Here is a 14,080-nt window from a genome sequence, read left to right as displayed (position 1 = left end):
CTCAAACTCCATAACTGGCAGAAGAGGTGACTACTTTGGGGACTTTTGGGGACGGCCGCCTGGCTAAGACAATAACTATTTGCCATGAAAAATGCTTCGTTGAGTTCTACACTCACCTACAAAGTTTTCTTCCGCTTCGGCTTTAGCCAGCAATTTAGCAGGAATTTCACCAACATAAAATAATTATACAGCGTCATGTTGCAGCTGCTCCTTTAGTCCCTTCCACGCTTTATAATTTAGGGGTGCCAACCTTCGGATGGGCTCAGGCTTGCCAAAGCCCTTTCCCGTTTCTACTTCATATCCCACAGATGACCTGGTTCTAGGGCGACTTCTCAGCCCATAGTACAGTTTGGGTACTGCCCACAGAAGCCTCGGGCCGGTCTACTCAAATTATCTGGCAACATGGCCGTTCTTTGTTTTCTGAAGGAGGTCTCGATGCCCCTGGTAGCAGCGCCTGGCTCCTGAGATGGAACCGTGAAGCTTTTCGAGGAACCAGGATTGGGATAGTGTAATAGCTTATGTTATCAACCTGACAGGACCTTGGAGGCAAGTCTCTGGGGATACCCGTGAGAGATTTTTTGCACTCGGTTACTTGAGATGGGAAGACCCACCCTCAGTATGGACGGTGCCATTCCGTGGGCTGATGTCCATAAAGGAAGTGACCTGAACCCAGTCATTCATCCATCTCTGCCTCCTGACTGTGGTTACAGTGGACGCGGCTCCTGCCAGCTGCTGCTGTTCTCTTCCCCATGATGGACAACATCTGGGCCAGAATAAACCCTCCCTTCCTTTGAGTTGCTTCTTGTCATAGAAACAGGGAAGTGACTCACACAGGTCATGTGGAGAAGACACTGGTTTCAGAACCTTTGGAAGCGAAGCTGAAGGTAGCCCATGGCTCCTCCACCTCCTGGGGTATGGCTTGGGAGAATCGCTGACACGCTGTGTGGCAATGCGCTCTCACACTTCAGGTTGCTTTGTGAAGGAGAAGCGCTCTATATAAAACCCCTGGCACACAGCAGACACACAAAGGACAGGCTTCGTTGTTACTCGTCTGGGTGGGTCATTTCTTCTGGAAGTGGGTAGATAGCTGGATAAACGGCTGTGTGCTTCTAACTCTTGTTTTTCCACTCACTGAACCGTGCACAGCTTCTCTGGCTGTCTTCCCTCCTCGCTGTCCAAGAAAAATAAACAAATAAACAACACCCACATGGTGACTCCTCCATCTTTTTCCCAATAGCTGGCCTCTTTCCCAGGTGGTGATGTACGTGATGAAGCTATCCATACATTTTAAAATTCCCAGTTTAAAAAGTAAAATTTTAACCAACACCTACAGAATGCTTTCTCATGCTGTACTTGTAAATCCTAACAACCCTATGAAAATATGTTTCCTCATTTTAAGACTAAGAAAAGAAAGAAAGAAAGAAAGAAAGAAAGAAAGAAAGAAAGAAAGAAAGAAAGACACTAGAAACTCAAAGGAGGGTAAACAACCCAGTCATGTTCATGCACACAGAGTGCAGGAGCTCAGAAACCAAGCTCTCCTGATTCCCTTTCTTTGTGTTCTGTCATAATAATCAGGAAAGGACATTCTTCAGACCACTGACAGCCTTTGCTATGATGTCTCTTGGTTAGCCAGGAGGAGTTTGGGCTGTTGAGCAGTGAACCCAGAGCAAGTCTTTGCTCTGACAATCCTGAGTAACAGGTAGAAGTGACATGGAGCCATGACAGTGCAGAATGTCATGGAATATAAATATTGGAGAAAGGAGATACATAAGTGACATGAGATGAGGACCAAACAGGAAAGGAACATATTGGGTCAGCTTGGCTGGTCTTACACCTCTTCTTTACTGTTATGGTCTTTGTAAAGAGCTCTGTGACTCGGTTAAAGAACTCGCCCACAAGCAAGGACCAGAGCTGAGATTCCTAGAACTCACATAATGCCAGGTGAGTGTGACCGCCTGCCTGTATAATTCCATCCCCAGAAGGGAAAGAAAGGGGCTCCCCAGCGCAAACCAGCTATGGACACTCATCATATCAGTTAGCCCTTGATTTGATGGAGAGACTCGTGCCTCAAAGAGTAAAGTGGAAAAATGATTAAGAAGGTTTTCTGGTGTCAAACTTGGGCCTCCACACACACTTATACATGTGTGCTAATACACAGACAGACACAAGCACAACTCTGAAGTTTCAGTTTCTCTGACAGTAACTGAGACAGATGTCAGACCATTCAAGTCTAGAAACCACAGGTGTTTGTGGGAAGGACAGGGAAGGCACAGCCAGATGTGGGGCGAGAATATGTTTGGATGTATGTAGATAGCAAACAAGTGAGAAGAATCAAAGCCAGGGTATCAGAGGATATAACAAAAGGGGTGGTGGTGATAACGATGATGATGATGATGATGGTGTGTGTGTGTGTGTGTGTGTGTGTTTAGGCACATGTGTGTCCCTAAAGGTAAAATAATTATGGAACACAGAATGATAGAACCAGAAGGACTCAGATCATTTCATGTAAAATGGAGCTCACAAGCACTGAGTGATTAATCTAAGGTCACATACTATTCAGGGGCATTGCTGTCACCCAATGCTCATTGGCTTTGCTAAAAGAGACAAGAAAATGTCAAGGAATCAGAAGCAAAGAATTTAAAAAAAAATCCCCAAAGCCATCATCAGCAGTGTAAATAAGAAGGTATTTTTAAAAGTATAAAGGAGAAGAGAGGTTGGCTGAGCACGCTGGTCTCAGCGTGTCTATTATCCTAGCAGGTGGGAGGTGGAGGCAGGGAAATCAAGAGTTCAAGGTCTTTTTTGGCTACGTAGTATAACAAGTTCAAGACCAGTCAAGGTGATGGGTGATCTTACCTCAAAAACAAAACAAAACAAAAAAAAAACAAAAACAAAAACAAAAACAAAAACAAAAACAAGAGGAGAGGAGAAGAAATCATCCTGGAAGCACAGATCCAAACTTGAAAATTATGACACATAAGAATCAAATCGGTGATAAGAAGAACAGACGCCGAAAGTGGAAAGGGGATAGGTTCTTGTGTGCCAAACAAAAGAGTGTTTTTATGGACTGCTTAATTCAAGAGAGTTATAACAAACTACAAGCCACAAATATTTGATAGCACTGGAAGAAATATAGAGAAGCAGTTTGTATGGGAGGACAAAGATTTGGATACTCCCTGAAGTTTAAATTAATACAGTGAAGAAGAAACGTAGCTTCTTAGGAAAAAGCTCATAGAGTGACCTCTTACAGATTTCTGATGATTTATATACATACCAGTTTGGGAATAAAGAGTCCTCAGAGGTCATGTATCAGGCCTTTGTTTTCACTCTTATTTCAGAAACTATTAGAGAGGATAGTGCCTAAAATTACAAAATTTTAACCAAAGTAATAATATTAAAGCAACAGGGTTATGTGTGCCTCATAATACATTAATGTGTAATATATATGACATCCAAGGCATAAATGATACAGGGGAAGGTACTGAACAGGTCTATATAGTGACCAAGTTTTATTTTTTGTGTGAAATTCAATATTAACTCTACAAAGCTGAAAATTTGGGATCACACACTGTAATGTTTAAGCAATCACTTAAAATACAAAAGACTAGCAAATGCATTCAATGGATTTTTTAAAAATATTTACTTAATTAATCCTAAAGAAGTCAGGAAAGGAACGATAAGGAAATGAACATATAACACAGATAGTAAAGAACAAAAATGTAGAGCTAAAGCAAACAAATTTGTAAAGTACATTAAATATAAAAGATCTAAGTGTTACAAATAAAATGCAGAGACTGTCAAAATGGATGAACAGTCAAGGATCAACTCCATGTTGTCTATAAGAGACATGATTTAGAAACAAAGAGATAATGGGCCAGATAGTGGTGGTGTAACCTTTAATCCCAGCACTTGGTGGGCATGCAGAGGCAATCAGATCTCTGTGAGTTTGAAACCAGCCTGGTTTATAGAGCAAGATTCAGGACAGAAAGAAAGAAAGAAAGAGAGAGAGAGAGAGAGAGAGAGAGAGAGAGAGGAGAGAGAGGAAGGAAGGAAGATATAGATGCGATGAAAATAAAAGGATAAGAAAAAATATTCTATGTAAATAACAAAATAGTGCCAAAGCATTTACATTAATATAAGATAAAAATGGGCTTCAAGGGAGAAAGTTCCAGTACAAAGAGCAAATGAGAGCCTCTAGAAGTAGTTGTCAGTTTGTATAACTTATTCAAAGAGCAAAAGGCCATATGCATGCCCATACCCCAAATTACCACCAGCTTATTTTAAAACTTATGTAAGACCACTTCATCCACAGTATGTAAACATACTACATTCTTGTGAGGAAAGATAAAGGGAATGTGTCAAGCTAAACTGAAGGAACCCTGGGAACACTGTCCAACTATGTGCTCTCTCTAGCTTCAAGTATAATCGATATGATTAAGAGACAAGCAACTATCAGTTTAACAAATATTTGTAAAGTTCTTTGCATGCCCCGAATACTGTGGGAATAATGGAAACACAGCCCTTGTCCTCATAGTGATAAAGTCACTGTACTAGTTATAAGTAGCGATGCAAGCATATCCAGCATCTTGACATTGAGACAAGAGCATATTTATCAATAAAGCTTATATTTGCGATCCGCTCAATTGAGTTTTTCAAAATCATTTTAACTAAGTTTACAGCTTTGCATGATCGTATTCACAGCTGTCTTTGGCTGCGTGCAGCTCCTCCCCCAGGTTGGATTTGCCTGAGAGTGCATTAGTCAGATTTTTATTGCTGTGATAAGTCCCTAAGAATCAATTTATAAAGAGAAGGTTCCCAAGCTCTGAGGCCATCATGTGCTACATAGGAAAGCGCTCTCTCTCTCTCTCTCTCTCTCTCTCTCTCTCTCTCTCTCTCTCTCACACACACACACACACACACACACACACACACACACACAGTAACACTGTCAACATCTGAGGATATAATGCAGCGTTGGGATGTTTGCTAGCATGTGCAAGGCACTGACTTCAATACACTGAACTGCGTACGTAAAGAGAAGGTGGCATTTACCTCACAGTTTGGTAGTTTTCAGACCGTGACTGATGAGCCCTGTAGGTTCTGGGCCAGTGGTGGCAGTACCTTCTAAAGGTCTATGTGACAAAAGCAATGAGCTCTCACAGTACCTCTTGCAGATACACTCCCAATAACCAATTATCTCTCACTAAGTCCTACCTCTTGAAGGTTGTACCATATCCCAAATAGCATCAGGGGCTGAGGACCAAACCTTTATCCTTTTGAGGGTCACATCCAACTATAGCCATTATGATGTTAGGACAGAGAACCAGTGAGAGAAGCATCTTCACTGTCAGAAGATGGTCAGGGCAGCCTTCTGAAGCAGGGGTCCTTAAGAAGAGCTTGTTAATAGAAGAGATTCAGGAGGTCACGGACTCCAAATGCAAAGACATCAATGGGGGAAAAGTTTGGGACTGTCTAAAAAACTGGCCCAGAGAGAGGGAAACAAGGATTCAACCTTCAGAGATCGTAAAATCTAATCTTATATAAAATTGTCCAGAAAGTAGAAAATGAAGTAACTTTCCTAACACATTTACAAGGCTAATACGACCTCAATAACAAAGCCACATGAGGTAGACTTCCAAGAAGGGAGTGTGGGAAGAGCTCTCATTCATTAAACATATACAACTGCTCCCTACAAAGCAGCAGATAATAAGAATATTTATGTAGGCTCGAGAGACAGGGGATATCCCAAAGCGACTTTGAATACCAGGCAAACGATTCCTCGTTGTTTTAAAGGAGATGCAGACAAACTTAAGACAGGCAGCAGCTAGAGTCACAGAAGAGACAGGTTCGGATGTGAAGCTTCAGGAGACAACTGGCTGTATGCAAATTTATAACTAGGTCAGTTTTGCTTTGAAACCTCCATCTGCTCATTTCCCTGCCCCAGCAGCTCCTCTCACCCTGATGGCCCCTACAATCCTTCACTTGGAGAGAAGGATCTGGCTTTTTATTGGCTGCGAGCCTTCTATACAAACAAGTGATACTTTCTAACTTCTTTAGCTCTTGAGATGAAAAAAAAAAAAAAAACGCGTGGTAGATGTCCATTAAAGAACGCAGCGGAGGTTACCAAGGTCACAGCCCTTTTTTTCTGTTTGTAGAATAACATGTTTTGCTTAGGCTGCATTGTTACTTACTGGTCTTTTAGGAGTATGGAGTCAGAGGTGGGGAAATGTGTTCCCGTTGTAAAATCTCAATGAGTCAAATATCATATCATAAACCAACAAGATTTGAATGTACTTTGAGAGGCGAGTATCAATCAAAGGCTTGGTTTTATTTATTCTGAAATGATGTTGGGATATCCTTTGATCAGTCTTTTTAGTGCCCCATAAATAATTTCACCCTTTTACAAATGTTAGCCCATATCCAACAAAGCCAAAAGATCTCATTAAGTCCTGGACCTGCCCTTAATGATTCAATAAATATTTAGTAGACAGAATGAATCAATGTAAACGGATTTTTCTGAGGGACATCTCTTTAAGGTCATTCCCTGGCCTACCTAGGTAAAATACCACTACGTCTTTCAATGTAATCCACAGCTGGCCTCTGCCACAGTTAGAGTTTGGCTCACCACCCACATGGAGGCTCAGTTCCTCCATGAGGTGGTGTTAGGAGGTGGAACCTTGGGCTGTGTTTGGTTCCCAGAGGTAGAGAGAGCCCTTAAGTCTAAATTGATCCTCTCCTGTGGTGGTGAGTTCCCATTCTTGTGGGGCTTGATTTGTTGACTTTAACGGGCCATCCTAAAGCCAAGTCGTCCCTGGTGCCCTTTCTGCTCTGTGCCCTCTGGACTTTTGCTCCTTCCCTGCTGCATTCTGACACAACACTAAACCCCTGGAAGATGTAGCCCCCCAAGTATTGACCTTTTTCAGCCTCCAAAGCCATGAAACCTCATTTCTTTAGGAAGTACGCATTATTGGGTATTCTATGCCTTTTTTTTTTTTTTCCGGAGCTGGGGACCGAACTCAGGGTCTTGCGCTTCCTAGGCAAGCGCTCTATCACTGAGCTAAATCCCCAACCCGGGTATTCTAATATAGCAACAGAAAATGCACTAAAAGAACACCTGATAGCTGACAATATGGTGTTTCAAAATTCAGAGTCGAATGGGTGAAACCAAAAATTAGAACCACATATCTCCACTCAAAAAGTTCAGTTTTCTGAGCACGGAAAGCCATGCCTATAATCTCAGCACTTGGGAGGCTGAGGCAGGGCAACGGTGAGTTCGAGGCCAGCCTGCAGTACATGGGAAGATGCTGGGTTTTGTTTTTGTTTTGTTTTGTTTTGTTTTGTTTTGTTTTTACGTTGTGCTCATCTGTTTCGGTTTTTAAAAGCACACCGATACTTTGGAAGCTCTCCACACCTGCTTCTCTATTCTCAGTCCCCGATGGGATAATGACTAGGGACTGAAGTGGGGCATGGTGTGTGGCTGAGGCATTGTACCTGGGCGTCCTTTGTCAAAATGTGTGTGTATCACTTTTGCAGGAAGCAAGTGAGCCTTTCCTACAGTTCTTCCCAGTGTCCTGGGCAGTCCATGAAAACGCATTGTCTTAAGAGTTCCATTGCTGGGGTTGGGGATTTGGCTCAGTGGTAGAGCGCTTGCCTAGGAAGCGCAAGCTCCTGGGTTCGGTCCCCAGCCCCGAAAAAAAGAAAAAAAAAAAAGAGTTCCATTGCTGTGAAGAGACACCGTGACCAAAGCAACTCTTATAAAAGAAAACATCTCATTGGAGCCGGCTTACAGTTCCAGAGGTTTAATCCATTATCATCATAGCAGGAAGCATGGCAGCCTTCAGGCAGACATAGTGTTGGAGAACCTGAGAGTTCTATATCTTGAGCCGAAGGCAGCCAAGAGGTGACTGTCTTCCTCAGGCAGCCATGAGGAGGCTCTCATTCCACACTGGGCAGAGTCTGAGCATAGGAAACCTCAAAGCTTACCCCAACGGTGACACACCTACTCCAACAAGACCACACCTACTCCAACAAGACCACACCCACTCCAACAAGACCACACCCACTCCAACAAGACCACACCCACTCCAACAAGACCACACCTACTCCAACAAGACCACACCTACTCCAACAAGACCACACCTACTCCAACAAGACCACACCTACTCCAACAAGACCACACCTCCTAATAGCACCACTTCCTGCACGCCAAGTGTTCAAACACAGGAGTCAATGGGGGCCAAACTCATTCAAACTACTAACTACATGCATCAACAGAGGACATTTTTTTTTAAATCTCACACACAGAAACTACATTTCCAACTATAGTTAGCCCCAAATTGTTACTATAAAGATTAACTCAACAGCTACTTATTTGAGGAATATCTTGTCTACCTAGGGTGATTATTTGGGTTCTGATCAGTTGTTTTCCACACCTCTTCATTTTCTTAAGTCCAAGAAGAAATATCCAAAAATACACAAGTCCAAGAAGACTGCACTGTAGATGACTTGATGCCATTCTGGTTTACTGCTCAGAGAGCTGAGAAATACCCTCAAAGAAGAGGGATTGTGAATACACCATTTACTGGGTTAGGAAGATGGCTTGGTGGACAAAGCGAGATTGCTGCAGAAATGTAAGACATTGTTCAGATTTCCAGTGCCATATAAAAGCCAGGCATGGCAGAACACCTCTTTAATCCCAGTGCTATAAAGGCAGAGATAAGTGGATTCAAGGAGCTCACTAAGAGACTGTATCCCAAAACTAAGGAAGACAACAAAAGAGGACCTCTGTCGTACAAACACACACACACACACACACACACACATACACACACATATCAGAGTACACACCTGTATACACATCTCTCTACACACCATCACCACTACCACCACCACCTCCTCCACCTCCACCACCATCACCACTGACAACAAAAGAATTACCTATTCACAATGGCCAGCACATGGAATCCATTAATGTGTCACGGGTGATAAATACATAAGTTTATGATGCATGTTCATATGGGAATAGGGAAGAACATTTTCATTTGATTAAAGCCTGAGACAGAAGCTTTACTAGTTTTATAGCTGCTTCAATACATAATATAGAAGGAGATGAAGTGCCAGAATCGGTGGCAACGTGAATGGGCCACAGGACGTTATAATAAGAAGAGAGAGAGAGACTCGGAAAGTGAAGCGCTGTATGTGCACTGGTTTCAGAGTAGAGGGTAGACCAGGAAGAGTGATGGAGATGGATGATGAAGGGAGGTTAATAGCAGGTTCCAAAGTACAGTGAGATACAATGGATACATTTGAATATTGTATGGTACAGTCGGATGAATACAGTATATAGTATGTAGTGATTTACTCCATTATTTTATTTGAAACAAAAAGCTTGAAAGTTCCCTCCAAAATGCTGTGACAATGTTAATCATCCTGATTTAATCATTGCACATTATAAACCTATATCAAATTACTACATCATATCCTATTAATAGGTATCGTTATTGTACATCTATTAAGAATTTTAAAGCTCTATCTATTCCTGTATTCTGTGTGTCTTGCCTGCATGTATGCATGTTTGTCATGTGTGTCCAGTGCCTGAGGAGACCAGAGGAGGGTGTTAGATGCCCCCTGCAATGTGGTTACAGATGGCTATGGGCTACCATGTGCGTGCTGGGAGCCAAACCCTTGTCCTCTGCAAGAACAGCCTCTTACACTCTGAGCCACCTCTCCAGTTCCAATTAAATATTTTAAAAATTAAAAACAAAGCCAGTTAATAGGTTCCAGGCTGCTGATCTTTTAAATCTCCAAAATTGCCTTACTTGTACTGTCTTATAATAAGAATAACTGAATACGTTTTATAATTCAAGGTAGTGCTCAATGAGGAAATAATCCATTTTTGTGCATATTAGTTATAGTATGGGTTTGTTAAATCCAGGGAAGCTAATTACTGTACTAATTCCCAAGTCACTTGGAAGAGGAAGGTTAGTGACCTTATTTTTGAAATAGTTTTAGGCTCACAGCAAAATTGAGTGAAAGGTGCTAAGATTTCCTATATCAACACCCACCCCCTATATCTCTAATATGAATAGCTCTATTGTCAGTGTCCTCTGCCGCAAAGGCTCATGGGTTACAAGAGGTAAACATGCATTAACACAATACTACTCCCAAGGTCCACAGTTTAGAGTCACATCTACTGTATTGACAATGCACAGTGTCACATACTTACAATATCCTGTCCCACAGGAGAGTTTCGCTGCCCTAAAATCCTTTAAGTTTCACCTGCTCATCCTTTTCTTCCCCCATCCCTGGTGGCCACTGATCTTATCCTCACCACAGTTTGCCTTTCCCAGAGTGTCAGCGTTACAGTCACAACATGTAGCCTTTCTTCACTGATACTCACTTACTAGTGTCTAGCTTCTTCTGAGTCTTCTCCTAGCTTGACAACTTGTTTCTCTTTAGACTGTGTAGCATGTTGGTACCCAGAGAGCCCAAGGTTTGCTCAACTGCAGGCTGTCTTGGTTGCTCCCAGGTTTCTGTTGGTCTGCATAGAGCTGTTGTGCACTTCTGTAAGGAAGGTTTTGTGTGCACGTTTTCCTTTCTTTGGGGGAAATACTAGAGTTATAACTACTGGTCACATGGCTGGAGCATGTTTAGATGTTTTGTGCAAGCAGCTCGCTGTTTTCCAAAATGGCTGTACCACTTAGTATTTTTATAAGCAGAGAAAGAACAATCTTCTAGCTCCCAATGTCACCAGCCTTGGATGCCAATTCTGCCTTGGTGCTGCCACTGTTTTGATTTGCATTTCTCTTGACAGTACATGGCATAGAGTATCTTTGTGTCTGTTAATCGTCTGCCTTCTCTGATGGGTTGTCAAAGTCACTGCTTGTTTGTGGCCAGGTTTTTGTTTCCTTACTGTTGAGTTTTATAAGTTCCTTGTATGACTTGGATAACAGTCCTTATCTGCTGTGTCCTTTGCAAACACTTTCTGCCATTCTAGGGTTTGTCTTCTTATTATTTTTACAACGTCTTTTATAGAGTGGGGTGATTTCATTTAATGAGGTTCAGGCCACCCAAAGGCACAAGCTAGGTCATCTGGACTTGCTCTAGTCTTACAGGTATGTCATAGTGCAAATCTGCTGTTCATATTGGGTTAATTTTTGTTAATGATGAAAGTCTATGACGATATCTTATTTATTTGAGTTTGCATGTGAACATCCCAGTTGTTCCAGAGTCAATTCCGTGTGTGTGTGTGTGTGTGTGTGTGTGTGTGTGTTCCAATTTTATTTCCTGTTCCAAAGATCAATTTTTCTAGACTCCTTATTCTGTTCCATTGATTTTTTTCCCACCAATCCTACTGTGCTCTGACTACTGTAGCCCTACTGTAAGCCTTAAAGCCAGCTAATGTCAGTCCTCCAACTTTGTTCTTATCCTTCAATAGTATGTCAACTGAATGACTTTTTATTTCTTTATTTCAATAATGTATCTCACTATACAGCCCAGGTTGGTCTCAATGTCATAATCCTCCTGCCCCAAGCATTGGGATTATAGACTTGCATTTATTTTTTTTTATTAAAACCTTTTGTTTGTGGGCTTAATTATTTTGGTAATTATTTAAGTGGTTAAGCAGATAATCATATATTTTGATTTAAAAAGCTTTTTATTGATTGTGAATCTGACATTGTACACCCCAATTGCACTCATCTCTCCCCTCCATACCTACCCTCCACCCTTACAACCTCCTCCCCAACAGAGAAGAAAATCTCATCCCGGAAGCTGTAGTGTATCACAGTGTGTCCTGCAGTATTCCCTTTTGTGTGCACTCCTTTGCTTGCCAATATTCATTGCAGTGAGTCGTTGGTCTGGTGCAAGGCCTCTGGCTTCTGCTATTCTATAAATAATGAAACCTCACTTGGACTCCTCTTCGATAGCCTGTTGTTGCCCTGTTTCATGGAGATCTTGTAGTTTTGGATCTTGAGGTCCGGGCCCTTCATGCACTTCTACAGTTCATCAGTGGGGTAGATGTTGGGGTGGGCCAATTCGAAGCCCTAGATCTGGGCCTAAGAGGTATCTGAGCTGGTAAGAGCCTGTTGGATCTCACACTCTCATGACCCAGGACCAACTCCCTAGCAATCCCTACAACCAGGATCAGCACTATCTTGCTGCTCAGGAGACATACAGGGCCTGCTCAAAGCTGATGAGGGAGATGGCCCGTTCTCCTACTCTCATGACCCCAGGGCCAGCTCTCTCACATCTGCCATAGATGGCAAGGACCAGAGAGGGGAAGAGGGTGTCTCTCTCTCTCATACATGCCACCACCCAGAAAACAAGACAGGGCCAGCTCTCTAACTGTCACACCCTCAGGGTGGTTTACCCACGACCTCTATCAGAGTCAGCTCTGCTGCCCAGGGCCTGCTAACCCAAGTATTGCAGCTGGTGAGTGCCACTGGTGAGAGGTGAGGCCAGTTTTCCTGCTCTCTTGACCCCAGAGCCAGATCTCCTGCCACAGGTGGTGAGAGGCGAGTGGGGAGGGGATATCTTTTTCCTCGTCCATGTTGGCTGCACAGGAGGAAAATGGAAGGGCTAGCTCTCCCATGCCTTCATCCTGCAGCAGGCTCATTTGCAACTCCTTCAATGTTCAACCTGCTTTCTTGAAGCTGTTAAGGGACTGGGTCAGCCCTCCTGCTCTCATGTTCCCAGGGCCGGATCTTCCATGAAGCTCAGGTGACAGATAGGGCCTGTTCTGCATAGCCTTCAGACATCAACATGTCCCAGGGCAGCAGCCCAGGCCACAGAGTAGACCCCCACTGCTGCAGGTCCATGGCCCCAGACATGGCCCCCAGTTGGCAACACAGGCCAGAACCCCACATGGTCCCAGGTGGCATCACTAGCTACTCACATCGGGCAGCTCCTCTCTACCCTCCACTCTCCAGCTCTGCCTCTCGTCATCGTGTCCACATCCTCCTGTCTCTCTTTCTCTTCCATTTCTCCACCACTTACTTGCTTCTCTTAGTTGCTGGGGTCTCAGGTGTGTGGGGTCATCTCAGCGGTCTCAGGAGTGCTATGCCATGCTCGTGCATTATGGTGCTAGGCAGGGGTCGTTTGGGGCATAGGCTGTCTTCATAAGCCAGTGTGGCACCAGCCTGGAAGTCATCTCAGGCTAGCTCCCTGTCGAGGCCCCATGGCTCTGGTCTGGTGGTTGTCTCAAGCTTGCTCCTCACCCAGCCCACCCCAGTGGCCCCTTTCAAGGGTTCTCTATCTCAGGCTCACTCCCAGGGCCTGCAGTCCCAGCCATGGTTCTCCTAGTCTCCAGTTTGCTCCCCATCCTGGGAACCTATCTGAGTCTGCCTGGCCCCGGACTGGTGGTCCTCTCAGGCTCACTCTTTTCAGGGAGCGTTAGGCTACTGATCATTCAGGCTCTCATAGGTCAGAACACTGAACACAGACATAGCCACCCTCCTCTCTGCCTCCTTCGATGCACACGTGACACAGTAGCCACACCTGCAAGGCTTATAGGGGCAGGTATTTTTTTTTTTTTTTTTTTGGTGACACAGACTTTGTCCCCACTGGAGATAACCCCAGGTTACCCATCCTTTGGTGATTCTCCTACTCCTACAACCTCTTCTCAACCTCCCGAATCTTCAGCCCCTTCACAACCTTCCCCTTCACAGATACCACTGTTAATAAAGTAAGAACCATCTGGAGTCTCCAAGGGAGCCTTCCACAATCAGTTCTAAGACCCATGACGTGTGGGTTCCTACATGATGAGCGACCTCGGTATCCCCTCTGAATTTCTCAGGCATAGAGACTCGGGATTCACATGTGTAGTCTATGTACCCACAGAAGCTCTGATCCTTCGACAGGATGTGTGGAACCGTCCTGATGTAACGGAACTGTGGCCACAGTAACGACACAGCAAAACCACCTGTATTGCTCACTGCCCGTCTTCCATATCTGGGGACTTTTCCTCTCCCTTTCCTTCTCTCTCCCTTTGCCATCACAACAGAAGCAACTAGAACTCTTTCTGAACCCTTAAAGTCATCTAACAGCCAGGTGGTGATGGTTGATGCCTTTAATACCAGCACTC

At 43.7% G+C, this 14,080-nt stretch overlaps 1 non-coding gene across 1 annotated transcript; it reads right to left on the bottom strand.

Annotated features, from left to right (window-relative positions):
• Positions 1-13,385: 13,385 nt before the first annotated feature.
• On the bottom strand, positions 13,386-13,516 carry LOC116904716. Its single transcript, XR_004388410.1, has one exon. It is a non-coding gene; the product is annotated as a small nucleolar RNA SNORA17 (small nucleolar RNA).
• Positions 13,517-14,080: the final 564 nt, after the last annotated feature.

Source organism: Rattus rattus, chromosome 6 (assembly GCF_011064425.1).
Source record: "Rattus rattus isolate New Zealand chromosome 6, Rrattus_CSIRO_v1, whole genome shotgun sequence".
NCBI classification, from domain to species: Eukaryota; Metazoa; Chordata; class Mammalia; order Rodentia; family Muridae; genus Rattus; species Rattus rattus.
The sequence above is the reverse complement of the archived record's forward strand: the minus strand, read 5'-3'. Positions and strand labels throughout refer to the sequence as shown.